Below are 14,795 nucleotides of genomic sequence, written 5' to 3' on the forward strand. Positions count from 1 at the left end.
CACTTCTAGTAAAAGTCCCTGAAATTATCTGTCACAGTTACCTTCCTATAGCATTCGTCACAGCAGGACAGAAAATCCACCTATTTGCAATAGACCTGGGCTGTGGATAAGGTATTTCTGAACAGAGGCAGGAGTACCTACAGATCTTCTCAAGTGGCCCCATGAGAAACCTATGAAAGGAAAGAGAGCAGAAAGCCAAATGGTGATGGCGATTTGGGGGGCTCCCTGTGTTTAGTAAGGGGAAACATAGACATGTTTATCATACAGCTCCCCAGCCCCTGCCCCAACCCCACTCCCACCAGGCCACCAACAAAAGAAGGAGCCCAGCAAAACTGCTGGTACAGTTAGACCACACCCATCTTCAGCCCCGGCCGCTCACTGAGGTAATATCTTCACTGCTGCCAACTAGACATGTTGGTGTGTGTACTTGCTGCTTCACTCTGACTCACCACAGCCTGCTTTGTGGCAGTGAACCCCGCAGCCATTGTTCCCCAGTGATCTCTGGCCTACTTCTTCCAAAATGCCGAGGGGCAGTCATGGAGCACGGTGGGGGTGGATCGACGTTCCCTCAGTTAGTCAACTGGCCTCTTTGGCACGGCTCCCTCTCCCTCTTGATCCCCTGTAAGCCTTCCTGAGAAGTTACAAGGTAGAAATTCTAGTAAACCCTCCTATCTTCTGTTAATTCCAAAAGGGCCTTTTAAAGAGTGAAAACTGAGCGTCCCAGGCCCCAGAAAGTGGCACACGTGCCACACCCTCCAAAATCAGCTCTTTGAGGAAATCAAGCACAGTGAGAAGAGTATTTGCATTTTGAAGTCAGATAAACCCTAGTCAGACCAACTCCAGGGCAACACCAAACTGCTCGTAGTTCCACATACCTTGCTGTTCTTAATTCCATGCCTTGATTGTGCTGCCTCCTCTTTCTGAAATGCCTCACCCTTCAGCCTTTTTTCTAACTTCTGCTTTCCATAACTCTCAGCTCAAATGTCACCTCCTCCAGGAAGTCTTCCCTGATCCTCCCAAGCTGCATTAGATGCCCCGTTGGGGCTTAGCCCAACGCCCTGTTATAGCTTTAGCACTGTACCTACCGTACTGCTGTGTAATTGCCGTTTTCCTCTTCTAGACTGTACATTTCTTATCAACTAGAACCCACTCCACTTATTCTTTTTTTTTCTCTCCATAGCTTAATGCATAATCTGGTTTGTCTGCTGAATTAATAAATTATCTGATTTATCCACTTAGTAGTAGTATGTTCCGGACAATTTAATTTACTTCTCTAGGCCTCAAATTTTTCATTTGTATATTGCAGATAACAATCCATTGCTCATTGAGATGTTGTTCAGGTTTGGAAGTAACCTATGAAAAGGCCTACCACAATGCTGCCCATAGGCACGGAGCATTAAAGCACGTAGGCCGTGGGTCTCCTTAGGGAAGGACGAAAAGGAAAGAAAAAGCAGGAATGAAGAGTTCCATGGTCAGTCCGCAGCCCCTATCTCCACGGACATATGGTCCCACCCGTTTGCTCCATCCCTACAAGGAAGCTTTTTTTTTTTTTTTCTTTTTCTTAAATGAGAAATAGTTTCATTTCTAAAAGTCTCCTGGGATTCCAGCATCTCCAGCTGGATTGATTGACTGGCCTAGATACTCTTACATCTCTTCCACTGACTCAGAGCCCTGTAAGCCTAGGAAACCTCCCCATCCCCTGACAAACCCTCAACTATATCATAAATAAATAGGTCCTTCCAGTGGTGAGGTCAGGCTTACCCAGAGAGTTTCTGGTGATTTATCCACATACTTTAGGGATGAAAAGAGGAAACAGCAGTGGTCTGAGACTCCTGGAAACTTGGCAAGTAGCCTGACACTTGGAGGGCTTGTTCAAAGTGTCCGGCAAAGTTTCCGTATGAAGGAGAGAAGCAAGTAGGGACAGTTAGTGGAAGCCGGGCGATCACCACGGCGGCGAGCGCCGGTGGCCTGGCCCGAAACACTGTGCAATGAGGACCACCCCGTGCCCTTAGTTCCCCCAAAGTGCACACGGACAGGAACACACACACACACACACTACCCCCCTTTCAGAACTTGAAGCCCTCTCTATGGGTCAAATCCCCCCAAATCCTCTGGTGAATCAGGCAGAGTCAAACCCTGTGAGTCATCTAGAGCCCATGCAAGCCAGGGTTAATCTGTTCAATAGTCATTTATTGAGCAAGTGCCAGTGCCAGGCTCTGTGCTAGGCACTGGAGACCAATACCTTCTAGAACATTCTTGAGGGCCTTTCCCCCAAAACCACCCACAGGAAAGAAACCACTTCAGTCAGAAAGTTGATGAGGCCAGGACTTAGTGTGGAGGTACTGACAATGAAGAGACTTGAACTGACCAGGATGTGAATCATTTCACCCAGCTCAACCTGCAAGGACACGCAAGAGGGTGCCAAACCCCTTCCAGGGACCCACAGAATGGACCCCCAAGCTGAGCCTGTGGGCGAGGGCAAGCTAGCAGAGCAGAGGAGGGCCAAGACTGGGAAAGAGCAAAAGGAAGGAGGGTTTCCCACAGAACTGCTGCCATTTTGAAATTCAGCCATGTTCAGAGAACCAAGAAGCACTTGAGTCGCTTCCCTGTGGTAACCTCCAAAGTGTCCTAGGATCCTAGACGTGAAAAGGAGGGAGCGTCTTCTAGGGAAAATGACGGAGGGGTCCAGTTCAGTTCAGTTCAATCGCTCAGTTGTGTCCGACTCTTTGCGATCCCATGAACCGCAGCACACCAGGCCTCCCTGTCCATCACCAACTCCCGGATTCTACACAAACCCATGTCCATCGAGTCGATGATGCCATCCAACCATCCCATCCTCTGTCATCCCCTTCTCCTCCTGCCCTCAATCTTTCCCAGCATCAGGGTCTTTTCAAATGCTTCAGCTCTTCGCATGAGGTGGCCAAAGTATTGGAGCTTCAGTTTCAACATCAGTCCCTCCAATGAATAACCAGGACTGATCTCTTTTAGGATGGACTGGTTGGATCTCCTTGCAGTCCAAGGGACTCTCAAGAGTCTTCTCCAACACCACAGTTCAAAAGCATCAATTATTTGGTACTCAGCTTTCTTTAGAGTCCAACTCTCACAATCCATACATGACCACTGTAAAAACCATAGCCTTGACTAGACGGACCTTTGTTGGCAAAGTAATGTCTCTGCTTTTTAACATGCTGTCTAGGCTGGTCATAACTTTCCTTCCAAAGAGCAAGCGTCTTTTAATTTCACGGCTGCAATCACCATCTGCAGCAATCTTGGAGCCCAGGAAAATAAAGTCAGCCACTGTTTCCACTGTTTTCCCAAATATTTGCCATGAAGTGATGGGGCCGGATGCCATGATGGCAGGGTCTATTGAATTTCACAACATAGGCTACTGCGGAGGTTTTAAAACCTGTCTGAAAATACAGTCTTACCTGGGAGAAATAGGTTGATAGCCTCCCCACCTGAATCTGGGTGGGCTTCTGACTTGCTGGAAGTCAATTGAATGTGGCAGAAATGATGCTCCAGGACTTCCGTAGCTAGGTGGAAAAGGCCTTATAACTTCTGCCTTGTTTGCTGGAATACTTACACTCTGAGCTCTGAACCCTGAGCCACTGTGTAAGGCTGCCCTGGGGCTGCCATGTTCTGAGGAAGCTCAAGAATGTGGAACGGCCGTGTGTGTGTGTGTGTGTGCGCGCGCGTGTGTGTGTCCAGTCTGACAGCCACTCTGAGGTCCCAGCCCACCACCAGTACCCCATGCCAGCCTCATGAATGGATGAACCTCCTAACCATCACATCCCAAAGCCCTTGAATTGCCCCCAGCCTTTGAGTCTCCCCGCTGAGGCTCCAGACATTCTGGAGCAGAGATAAGTCATCCCTGCCCTGCCCTGGGTGAACCCCTGGCCCACAGAATCCATGAGCAGAATGAAATGGTGTTTTTATGCCAGTAAGTCTGGGCAATCTGTAGTGAATAGCAAGGCTTCAGTGGCTCAATGATCCCCAGTTCAGTTCAGTTCAGTCGCTCAGTCGTGTCCGACTCTTTGCGACCCCATGAATCGCAGCACACCAGGCCTCCCTGTCCATCACCATCTCCCAGAGTTCACTCAAACTCATGTCCATCGAGTCGGTGATGCCATCCAGCCATCTCATCCTCTGTCGTCCCCTTCTCCTCCTGCCCTCAATCCCTCCCAGCATCAGAGTGTTTTCCAATGAGTCAACTCTTCACATGAGGTGGCCAAAGTACTGGAGTTTCAGCTTTAGCATCATTCCTTCCAAAGAACACCCAGGGCTGATCTCCTTCAGAATGGACTGGTTGGATCTCCTTGCAGTCCAAGGGACTCTCAAGAGTCTTCTCCAACACCACAGTTCAAAAGCATCAATTCTTCAGCACTCAGCTCTCTTCACAGTCCAACTCTCACATCCATACATGACCACTGGAAAAACCATAGCCTTGACTAGACGGACCTTTGTTGGCAAAGTAATGTCTCTGCTTTTGAATATGCTATCAAAGTTGGTCATGACTTTTCTTCCAATGATCCTAGAGGTGAGAATGAAGAGCATTAGAAAAAAAGACAGAGGAGGGAGCAAACACAAAAATGACACTCTGCAAAAAGGACAGGGACCTGAATGATGCTGTTTGCATTGTTTTATTTTTTAAGGTAAAAGGAAGTGAACGTAATCACACTTCACAAGTGATCCCTGGGCTCAGCTTTGGGTGGTCCAGCCTTGCAGTGGCCCTCAGGCCCTCACACCTGGTGGTCCCCAGCCTCCCATCACATGGACCCTCTCTTATTGCCTCTTAGGTAAGAGCGGAGCTTCTAGCATTTGAGAGGCCGCCCACGGTGGGAAGACAAATGACTTCACAGTGGGACGCCAGTGCTGCAGTGAACCCAATGCGGAAGCTTCAAGTCAGAATCAGTTCTTCACTGCAAGAGAGAGATCACTTCCTGGTGATGCAGGTCTGGGAGGGGGCTTCTGCAGCTTCTTTCCCTTCCCACCTCCCAGGGGTGCTTTAGGAGGAGGTGACAAGGACTGGGTCTGCCCAAAGGCATCCCAGAAGTTGCCCAGTTATCCCTGAGACAGTTGATAGTCATTATCCTAAAAGAGACCCTAACCAGCACTGAAAGTGTCCATTTCATCCCAGCTTCTGGGAGTTACCTGTGGCAAAGAGCTCTTCACATTTTGAGTTTCCTCTAGTTCTACTGCTTGGCCAAAGGAACACCTCACCAGTACCCCCTCTCACCAGACTGCTAGGAATATTTATCCCTGTTTAAATAGGCCCTTAGTAGAGTTCATGTGCATTTTAAGAAACCCCTGTGACACCCATGCTCTAGGAGGAAAGAGAAGTAGCCACTGAATGGACCCAGACCAGAGTCTGGGAGCTCACCGAGCGGTCAGACCTCAGGCTGGGGAGCACCCAGTGGTCAGGCCCCAGGTTGGGGAGCACCCTAGACCTCTGGGCCCTTGAGGACAGGCTGGTCAGAACGCGCTAGAGTCAGTGCAGATGAGAGTTCCCAGATCTGAAGGACTCACCTCTGCTTTGGTTTTCTGAACAGCTCCACTTTCCAGAGGTCCATGCATGTTGTCAGAAGGCCTTTCCATCTGTCTTGGTTTGCTCTGATTTCAATCTCCTCCTTCAACTTAGTGGCTCAATTAGACCTGAAGTCATAGACTCTTTGAACTAGAAGGGACCTTAGAAACCACTTAGATCAATCCCCAGGAAGGAAAAGGAACTTTCTAGGATCACACAGCAAGGGTTGTTCAGTGTCAGAGTTAGAGCTAGAACCAGGGCCCCTGGCTCCCAAGCCAGGGCTGTCTGTTTGGTGCTCTTCTTGCGGTCAGACTACCTAGACGGCCTGCTCCCTGGAGAGCATGGATTCAGAGAATCTGCTTGAGCCCCACCAACCACAAGAATCCTGGATTCCAAAGAGCCTGTCTGCAAGAACCAGTCCTCCCCCCTCTTCTCCCTGCCCCAATCCCAGCCTTCCAAACTTCTAGAATATTTTGGAGGCAAGCAAAAGCAATCAGCCAAGGCAGAGTTATACTCTTTAGGCATCCTTAGAATGAAAGCTCCTAGTTACTTTCAAAATTAAGACCTTCCTAGCCACCCCTCTCTCCCTTTCCATTCTCCTCCCACCTTTCCTTCTGATTTGATGTCTGCTTTTCTGTTTCCTTCGCTACATGAGGCATTTCATGCAGCCAAGCTTCCATATGGGCCATTTCCTGTAAATGCAGACACTCTCTGGACATACCAATAAAACTTAATTTTGATCAATGTGCTGATTGGGGATTTTTCAACACATCATATCCCTTGAACACATTTTTGAACAAAGTGAAATACCAAGAAAAGAACAACATGGTTATTTGCAGACAATGGAGGAACCACTTAGACATAAATGTCTTACTATAACTGTTTGGGTAAGCATCTGTTTTCCCCACTGGAACTGACTCCCGAAGAGTTTATATCATTGTCTCTTTTCAATTCTACATCTCTCATAACCTCAAACTGCTTTTCACATACAAGGACCTCTATAGATGTTTTTAATTTAGTGAGAATTTACTATGCAATAGGCAGAGGGCTAGATGTTTTCACAGCTTTTGAAAAATTGATTTTCGTGACCATCCATCAGTGATTTCTTGCCACAGTCATGATGTTTTACAAACCAATCTAACAATTCTGACTCCTGTTTCAGTGTGCAGAGGGATTTCCCAAACCAACCAAGCAATTCTGCAATACCAGCTGGCGGTCCTACAATTCAGCTCCCTCCTGTCACTCTCTACCTAGAGACAGTATCAGATCCACAGATTGAGGGCTCATCCCCACATGACTGTCCCCATGTCAATCTCAAGCCCAGGTTGTTACCTGGGCTTCTGACTCCCTGGCTATAAATTAGAGGTTCCCACAATCCCCTACTTGGGTTCAATGAATTTGCTAGAGCTGCTCAAAGCACTCAGAGAAACATTTTACCTACTAGATCACAGGTTTATTATAAAAGGATATAACTCAAGCACAGTCGGATGGAAGAGATGTCAAGGGCAAGGTGTGAGGGAAGGGCATGGAGCTTCCGTACCTTCTCTGGGTACACCACTCTCCCCACATATCTAAGCGTTCACCAGCTGGAAGTTTGCTGAACCCAGTCCTTTTGGGGTTTTATGGAGGCTTCATTACATAGGTATGATTGATTCAACAATGGCCATTGGTCATGACTGATTCAACCTCCAGCCCTTCATTCCTCCCCAGAGATCAGGGGGGTGGGACTGAAAGTTCCAACCCTCTAAACACGTGCCTGGTTTTACTGTCAACCAGCTCCCATCCTTAGGTGTTTCCCAAAGGTCACTTCATTAACATAGCAAAAGACTCCCTTGGAGCTGTCCACACTTGAGAAATTTCAAGGGTTTCAGGAGCTCTGTCCCTGGTGGCTCAATGATAAAGAATCTACCTCCTAGGCAGGAGACTCAGGTTCAATCCCTGGGTCAGGAAGATTCCCTGGTGAAAGGCATGGCAACCCACCCCAGTATTCTTGCCTGGAGAATCCTATGGACAGAGGAAACTGGTGGGCTACAATCCTGTGGACAGAGGAGCCTGGTGGGCTACAGTCCACAGGGTCGCAAAGAGTCGGACAGACTGAAGCACCTTAGCCCACATGCACGTCACACACCCTAAAGCTCAGGAGCTTCACACAGTCCCCTTCTGCTGTATCTTGTCGGTCTCCAGGGTGGCTCATCACCCTGGATCAGTTTTGCTGATCCAGGCTGTGTTGGGTCAGACTTGGTGAAGCATGTTGATGGAAGCATGCCAGCTGGAGGGCAGCTGGGGAGGCTGATCTAAGACGGCTTCAGTTGGGGTGGCAAGGATGATTGGGACCTCTCCCCACATGACTCTTCGTTTTCCAGCAAGCCAGCCCAATCTTATCCTCAGAGTGGAGACAGCAGAGTTCCAGAAGAGCAGGCAAAAGCATGCAAGGTCCTTTGAGGTTTCAGCTTAGAACAATTTCACCTTCACAGTGACCACACTTTATTCATCAAAGTAAGTCACAAGACCAGCCCCAGATTCAAGGGCTGGGGAAATCAATCCCACCTCTCAATGGAAGGAGCAACAAAGTCATGTTGCAATGGATGGAAGGATTAGGACTGTGGTCATTTTTGTAATCAATCCACCACATGAGCTCAATTTTATTAATAAGATGAAGGGGAAAATGGAGGGAGGTTAAAAGATTTATAAAACATGTCATTAAGCTGCATTGTGGCAGTGGTTGCACAAGTCTATGCATTTAATAAAACTCACTGAACCACACACTTACAACTGCTGACTTTCATGGTAGGTAAATTATTCCTCAGTAAAACTGTTTTAAAAAACTGAAAAAAACTAAAAATGTATTGATGATCATTCATCAATAAATAATTGTCCAAATCTGCATTTAAACTCAAGTATTATCCCACAAAACTCAGCAATCTTTTCAATACACTATATTTATCATATCTAAAGTATTAGATTCTCAGAATCAGAGCATCTCAGAGCTAGAAAGATCTCCTCCTGATTATTTGTCTATCCCTCTTTCTTCAAGCAGCTGAACATGTAAGCCTTCTCATGCAGGTGTAAGAATCCTCTTCTTAGGATGAAAAACAGAAACAGTGCTTCAGAAAACCTGAACCAGATGAAAAACACACCTCATTTTCTCATATGCTTTTGGGATCCAGTGTGATTAGTGCTAGAAAGAACCTGACCCACTGTTCTTTCTAGAACCAGAAGCTGCAGACAATTCTTTTGATTATGGCTCCTCTCATTTTAGGCTGACTATATCCTAATTAGCCAGGATACCTAATGTCCTTAGACTCTGGAAGTAACAGATGACATTTTTCTTCTATTTTAGTACTCAGTGTACAAACCTAAGTTCTTTTCTGGGCTGAGAGTCGTATTCAAATTAAAGGTTGCCCAAGGAATCTTCTTTGTGGGTAAAAATCTCAGATATGAGGACTATGGGAGTAACAACAGTTAAAGAAAAAATTACAAGGTGGATTATGCAATGTGCTCCATCTCTTGCGAGCATTAAGGCTTCTGTGAGGATGATGATCACGTGGGAAGTAGCATGGGTTCCTCCGATCCTTTGGCCTTGCTTCTGGAAAGCGAAAGAGTGGCATCCCGAGGAGATGCATCCGGGCTTTCCATAAACAGAGCTTTGAAGAGCAAATTGAGCAGCTTTCATCAATCTCACACAGACCACATCAAAAGCTGCCTGAGGAGAATCACTCACCCGATGTCAGGCAGGGTCAGGCAAGCGTTATCAAACGCTCTTTCAAGATGTTATGAATCAGAATCAGAGAAAGAGAGAAAGGTAAAGAGGAGCATCAAAAATGAGAGCATGAAAGGAAAGGAGGCAAACAAGGCAGAGGATGTAGTGAAGTGGCAAAGAGGACGAGGAGGGAAGACAAAGGGAGAGGGAGCAAAGCAGGAGACTAGAAGCATGGACGGCAGGAGACAGAGCCAAGGACGGAGCCGCGAGGACAGCGAGACAGACGGGGCCGCAGAAACGCAACGGCTAAAGAGTGGCAGAGAAAGCGAAGTTCAGGAGCCTAGTGGGGAGAAGGAGCCTAGTGGGGAGAAGGAGCCTAGTGGAGGGAAACAGCCTTTACACCCCGTGGAGGCCAGGCTGGCGGCCATCTGTCCTGAGGGCGCGTAGTCTGCGCAGACATCTGTAGAAAATTTGCCTCTGTTCCCCCACCTAGGGGAGCAGAATCCAGTCCCACTGAAAGCGGGTGGAACGGAAAACAAAGGGAAAAAGAAACCCTCCAACCTTCTTCCTCTCCGGCTCCTCAAATTATCTTTTATCTACTATGAAGGGCTCTTTGATCATCCAGGCCGGCTTCACTCGGGCACTGAAAATCAGAGGGAACCATCATTAGAAACCCAGCCTGATGTCCACCCAAGCCCCCACTGGAGCGATTTCATCTTTCATTACAACAAAGCAAGGGCAGTCATGTATCAGCTCACATTGTAAACCTGTCTTCTTCAGAGATCAAGTTCGATTTTCCAAGTAATTGGAGAGAAACAAATCCATTCCTGGGTCAAACCAAGCAAATTTCCCCTGCTCTGTAAAAGATCTGATTCTGTCTTAATCAAGAGGACCCTGGAGCCTGGGTGTTCCCGTTAGGAGCTTTGGGGAGCCCAGGGTCAGTGAGAGGGGACTAGGTGTGCAAAAAGGCAGCCTTTGCAACAAGGGGGCAGAGATGATAAATGGGAGATGGAAGGGCTCTTTCCAAAGCAAACTCTGCTCATTGTTCATTTTCACCCCATAGAGTGAAACTGCAATAAGAAGGAGTGTCCTAGTAGGGTGGGGAGCAGGGATAGTTAGGGAGTCTGGGATTAACATGTACACACTGCTATATTTAAAATAGATAACCAACAGGGATCTACTATATAGCACAGGGAACTCTGCTCAGTACTCCGTAACAACATAATTGGGAAAAGAATTTGAAAAAAGAATAGATACATGCATATGTATAACCGAGTCACTTTGTTGTACACTTGAAATTAACACAACATTGTTAATCAAAAGTACTCCAATAAAAAATTAAAAGTTAAAAAAGAAACAGGGCCCTAGAGACAGCTTTGCTCCTGGTACTCTGTGCACATTTGTTGAAATAAGGCAGGATACCAAAAGGCGGTTTGCTAGTGGCTCCCAGTCCTTAACTGCAGCCTTTAGATAGGAGCTGAGAGAATAACGTGCCCAAATTTATGGAGCCAATCATTTTATAGGCATCATTTCATTTAATCCTCACAACAAATCTATAAGGTAGACACTCTTATTATGATCCCCACTTTACTGACGAGGAAAGAGAGGCTCAGAGAGGTTAAATGACTGATCCAAATGGTTCCAGAGTAAGAATGAAGAGGGGCAGAAATCTGAGCCGCAGCTAAAGCCAGAGCTGGTCTTACATGGCCAAGATCGCTCAAGAGCAGATGGAGACAATGAAGACTGCTATGTCCTTGCCCCCTTGGAGCAGCACACAGCATGGGGAAGCAGGGGACCCCCAACAGCCTCTGCCTGGTTGGGCAGGATCAGGCTTTTGAATAAGATGGTATCTAATAGCCCATGTTGCAAGATAGAAGCCAATCTATGACATGCACATATTTTGAGCTTGAGGGTAAATGGTGCCGCCACACGCCAAGCAGAAGGCAGTGTTACTGTGGGCTGTAACAAGTTTGGGGAGCTCTCAAAATTCTTCTAGTTCCCTTTATAAAAGCAAAAGGCCAGAAAATTATCCATAATTGCAGAGTCACTGGCACTGAGCTGCAACATGTCTTACATGGGCCAACATGACTAATGACTTCACAGCATCAGGGGTCCTAAGCTCCTTCTCCGCGGCCAGCTCCACACTGGCATAAGCAGCCCACCCCACACGGCAGCAGAGTGCAGACCGCCGGCTGTGTGGTCAGACAGACATGCATTCAGGTCTTGTCTCTACCACTTACTACCTGAGTGACTTTAAACACTTTGTTCAATGTCTCTGAGCCACAGTTTCCTCATCTGTAAAATGGGGCCTATAAATGCCTTAGACCCAAGTAATGTTAGGATAAAATTAAAAAAAAAAAAAAACAAATCCATAACATCTAGAACAATACCTACCATATAATATGCACTTTTTTTGAAGAAAAGCTATGATTATTATATTTTCCACCCCTTCATCTTCCTTACTTGAAGCTAAGAGAAGAAGAGGCAGACCAAGTGAAACTGCTTATATAAAAGTCAGATCGAGTCTGGCTATTCCACCAGAGGCAATAATTATAAAGCTGCTTCAGAGCACAGAGAGTTCCAAGAACGAAATACACATTTGGAACAAGTTCATTAAAAAAAAAAAACGCTTACTCATAAAAGCCGCTACGGTTATAGCCTGACAAATGGAAAACACAGCACCGATAAATAAGATGCCAGCGGTAAACAAGCCAGCCACACCAAGAAGTCGCTTGATTTCTCTCTTCCCACCCTCCAACAGTTTCTTAACCTTTTATGGGATTATAATGACAAGATCAGGTAGGTTTTATAGGGCTGTTTACCAAGGTCCCCCCACACTCCAAACAGAGGGAAGAGGCCTTGGACTTCTCTGCCAAATTTCCAGCACTGGAAGGAGGCTGCCATGGAGCTCAGGCAGCCTGCTCTCACTTCTTTGCCCAGGAGAGTCAGCTCCAAGATTTTCCACCTCTTCAGCCTGTCTAGAGACACCCAAACCCTCAGCGTCTCAGCTCCAGTGCTGCCCCATCACACCCCATCGGTCCATTTCAAGAAGAGCTATCTCCTGGCCAGTCTGCACCCTGCTGCCCTGCCCCAGCCCAAGTAGGTCACCTTGCTGGTAGTGGAATGCACACTAGACGGGAAGTCAGGAGATTGGGATGATAAGGCAGTGCAAGCCACTCGGTAGCTGATCCCTGTCACCAAACTTCTCTGAGCCTCAGTGTTGCTGTCTATAAAATAGGGCTAATATCACCTCCCTCATAGTGTTTCTGTGAACCTTCAACACGTTTGTGGTCATGAACTTCCCCTGTAGAGGGTCTGGTACCTGTGGGAACTGTTACAGCCAGTCAGTGACAATGACTAAGCTCTCTGATATCAGAAATCTGTGCTATGAACTTGGGGTGGGGTGGCAGGTGAGACGACAGTGGAAAATGCGGGGAGAGCGCCCACCTACCTGCCCTTGGAACACAGGAGAAATCACTGAGACTCCAAATTGCTTTCAAAGAGCTTCTAGGTGCAGATAAGACCTGAGGAAACAGAGCAAAGACAGCTAGGTGCTGTCAACCCCCCACCCCCCACCCCGCCTCCACCCTCCCTATTCTTGCCCTACTCCAGCCCCTACAGACTCAGCTAGACCTTATTCCCTTGTCAAAGAAAAGTCAGTAACATCAAACAGGAAGCAGGTCGGTGCTTTTACAGGGCCTAGGGCAAAACAAACTTTTGCCAGCATTTACCAGAAACCATGACAAACCTTCTAAATCCTTAGGTAATGAAAGCCAGCAATCTCCATCTACTCCTTTCTCACCCAAATCTCACTTAGTTGACTACTGTTTTTCTGGAGATTTAAACAAAACCTGTGCATCACTAAGTTACACAAATAGCAGTTGATTTAGGCTTTGAAAACTTCATTCCTTTTGTTAAAAAAGGGACTGAACACTAAATAATAGTCTTGAGAACCAAATCCTTCAGAAGCAAAATTTCGGAGAGAATTGGCTTTCTGTGTGAATGTGCTTGGAGACAGCATATGGCTGGCTTAAATTTGAATATGCAAACAGTAGGCTTTTAGGCTTCCACTCAATTATTCTAAAAATCTAGAAATCATTCTAGAAGCTGAATGCTCCCTATGCAAGCATTGTTCTCAGTGCTGAGACCAAAACAGCTGACTCACGATTACTTCCTTTTCATCAGGAACACCTGGGTGTGCGTGCTATGTCCTTTCAGTGGTGTCTGACTTTTTGTGACCCTATGGACTGTAGCCCACCAGGCTCCTCTGTCCATGGGATTCTCCAGGCAAGAATACTGAAGTGGGTTGCCATTTCCTCCTACAGGGCATCTTCCAGACCCAAGGATCGAACCTGCATCTCTTAAGTCTCTTGCATTGGCAGGAAGGTTCTTTATCACTAGCACCACCTGGGGAGCCCCAGAAATACCTGGGGAGTTTTTAAATAATGTTGATATCTGGTTCTCACCACTAGATAGTGTAATTCAATTGAAATAGACTGCCTTTTTATTTCCTACCCACAAGTGAATTTCATGTGCAGTCAAGGTGAATAAACAGAAGCTAATAGGAAACATGCATGGAGAAGAGAGACAGGAATCCATGCTGAAAAGGACCCAGGACCGATCGTGGCAAGCGGAACTCACTCACTCTACAAAGAGCTACATGCTAAGGACTGTGTTTAGTGCTGAGGATATGAGGGAGCCAAAGAGCTGGCTGCTACCATCAGGGACTGGATAGAAGAGTGTGACGGGTGCAGTTCTGTGTGTGGTTTCTGTGATGAACTTACACAGAGGTAGCTCCTGAACCACTCTGGTGAGTTACAAATGCCTTCTCAGAGGAGATGACACCTGAACCATGCCCTGACAGGTGCGAAAGAGCTAAGCAAACACAGGGACAGATGTAGAGAACATGGCTAGCTGAGGAAACCACCCCTGCAGAAGCCCCGAGGCGAGAGAGAGCTCATTGAAATATGGGGATTGCAAGAGTGGTGCAGAACAGGGCTGGAGGCAGAGAAGGGGCTGGGTGGGCAGTGAGGAGGACGAAATGCTCATGTTTCAGACCCTCTGGTCACTGCTCCTAGCCCAGGACGTGACACCTATAAGCTATAACAACTACTGGTTGGATAAGTGAGAACAAGCAGAAGGCTGAGGACAAAGCCGTGGAGAAACACAGACACTTAAAGGCCAACAAAGAGGACATAGTTGAAGAGAGAGAGAGAGGAGAAAACAAGATGAGTGGTCCAGAAACCAAGGGGGAACAACTGTCCATCCAGCCGGTCTCTGACGAGGCTGGATCGGGAAGGGGCAGGCAGGGAATGGTATCCAGGGCTAAGAGAAGGTTCACTTTTTTTCTATTTTCACATGAGTTAGACTTGAAGACTTTTTTTTTAACATGTTCAACTGAAAGATCCTCTAGAAAACATTAGCCATGTGGGACAGTGTGCTGGGATGCAAACAGCAGGCTCACCACGTGCTTTGTGACTCTGGCAACATGAGGTAACCTCTCCGAGCCTCTGTTCTCATCTGTAAAATAAGGACAACCATGCTTTACTTGAACAGTTATTGTAATAAGTG

General features: G+C 47.0%; 1 long non-coding RNA gene across 12 annotated transcripts in view; it reads right to left on the bottom strand.

The window, feature by feature from the left end:
• Positions 1 to 14,795, bottom strand: part of LOC147356097 (uncharacterized) — a 42,570-nt gene that overhangs the window by 1,499 nt on the left and 26,276 nt on the right. For 5 of the 12 annotated variants that reach the window (XR_015142620.1, XR_015142622.1, XR_015142618.1 and 2 more), the window contains 4 exons: positions 14,689 to 14,744; positions 12,676 to 12,748; positions 5,527 to 9,867; positions 317 to 4,531 (listed from right to left, as the gene is read on the bottom strand). This is a non-coding gene — a long non-coding RNA (uncharacterized LOC147356097). Of the gene's footprint in view, positions 1 to 41; positions 4,532 to 5,526; positions 9,868 to 12,675; positions 12,749 to 14,688; positions 14,745 to 14,795 lie in introns of those variants that run through there. The other 7 variants (XR_015142626.1, XR_015142625.1, XR_015142628.1 and 4 more) reach the window with 6 other exon arrangements.

The sequence above is a fragment of the Bos grunniens genome, chromosome 16 (assembly GCF_055505025.1).
Source record: "Bos grunniens cultivar Pamir isolate PY7600 chromosome 16, Bosgru_T2T1.0, whole genome shotgun sequence".
In the NCBI taxonomy this organism is placed as follows: domain Eukaryota; kingdom Metazoa; phylum Chordata; class Mammalia; order Artiodactyla; family Bovidae; genus Bos; species Bos grunniens.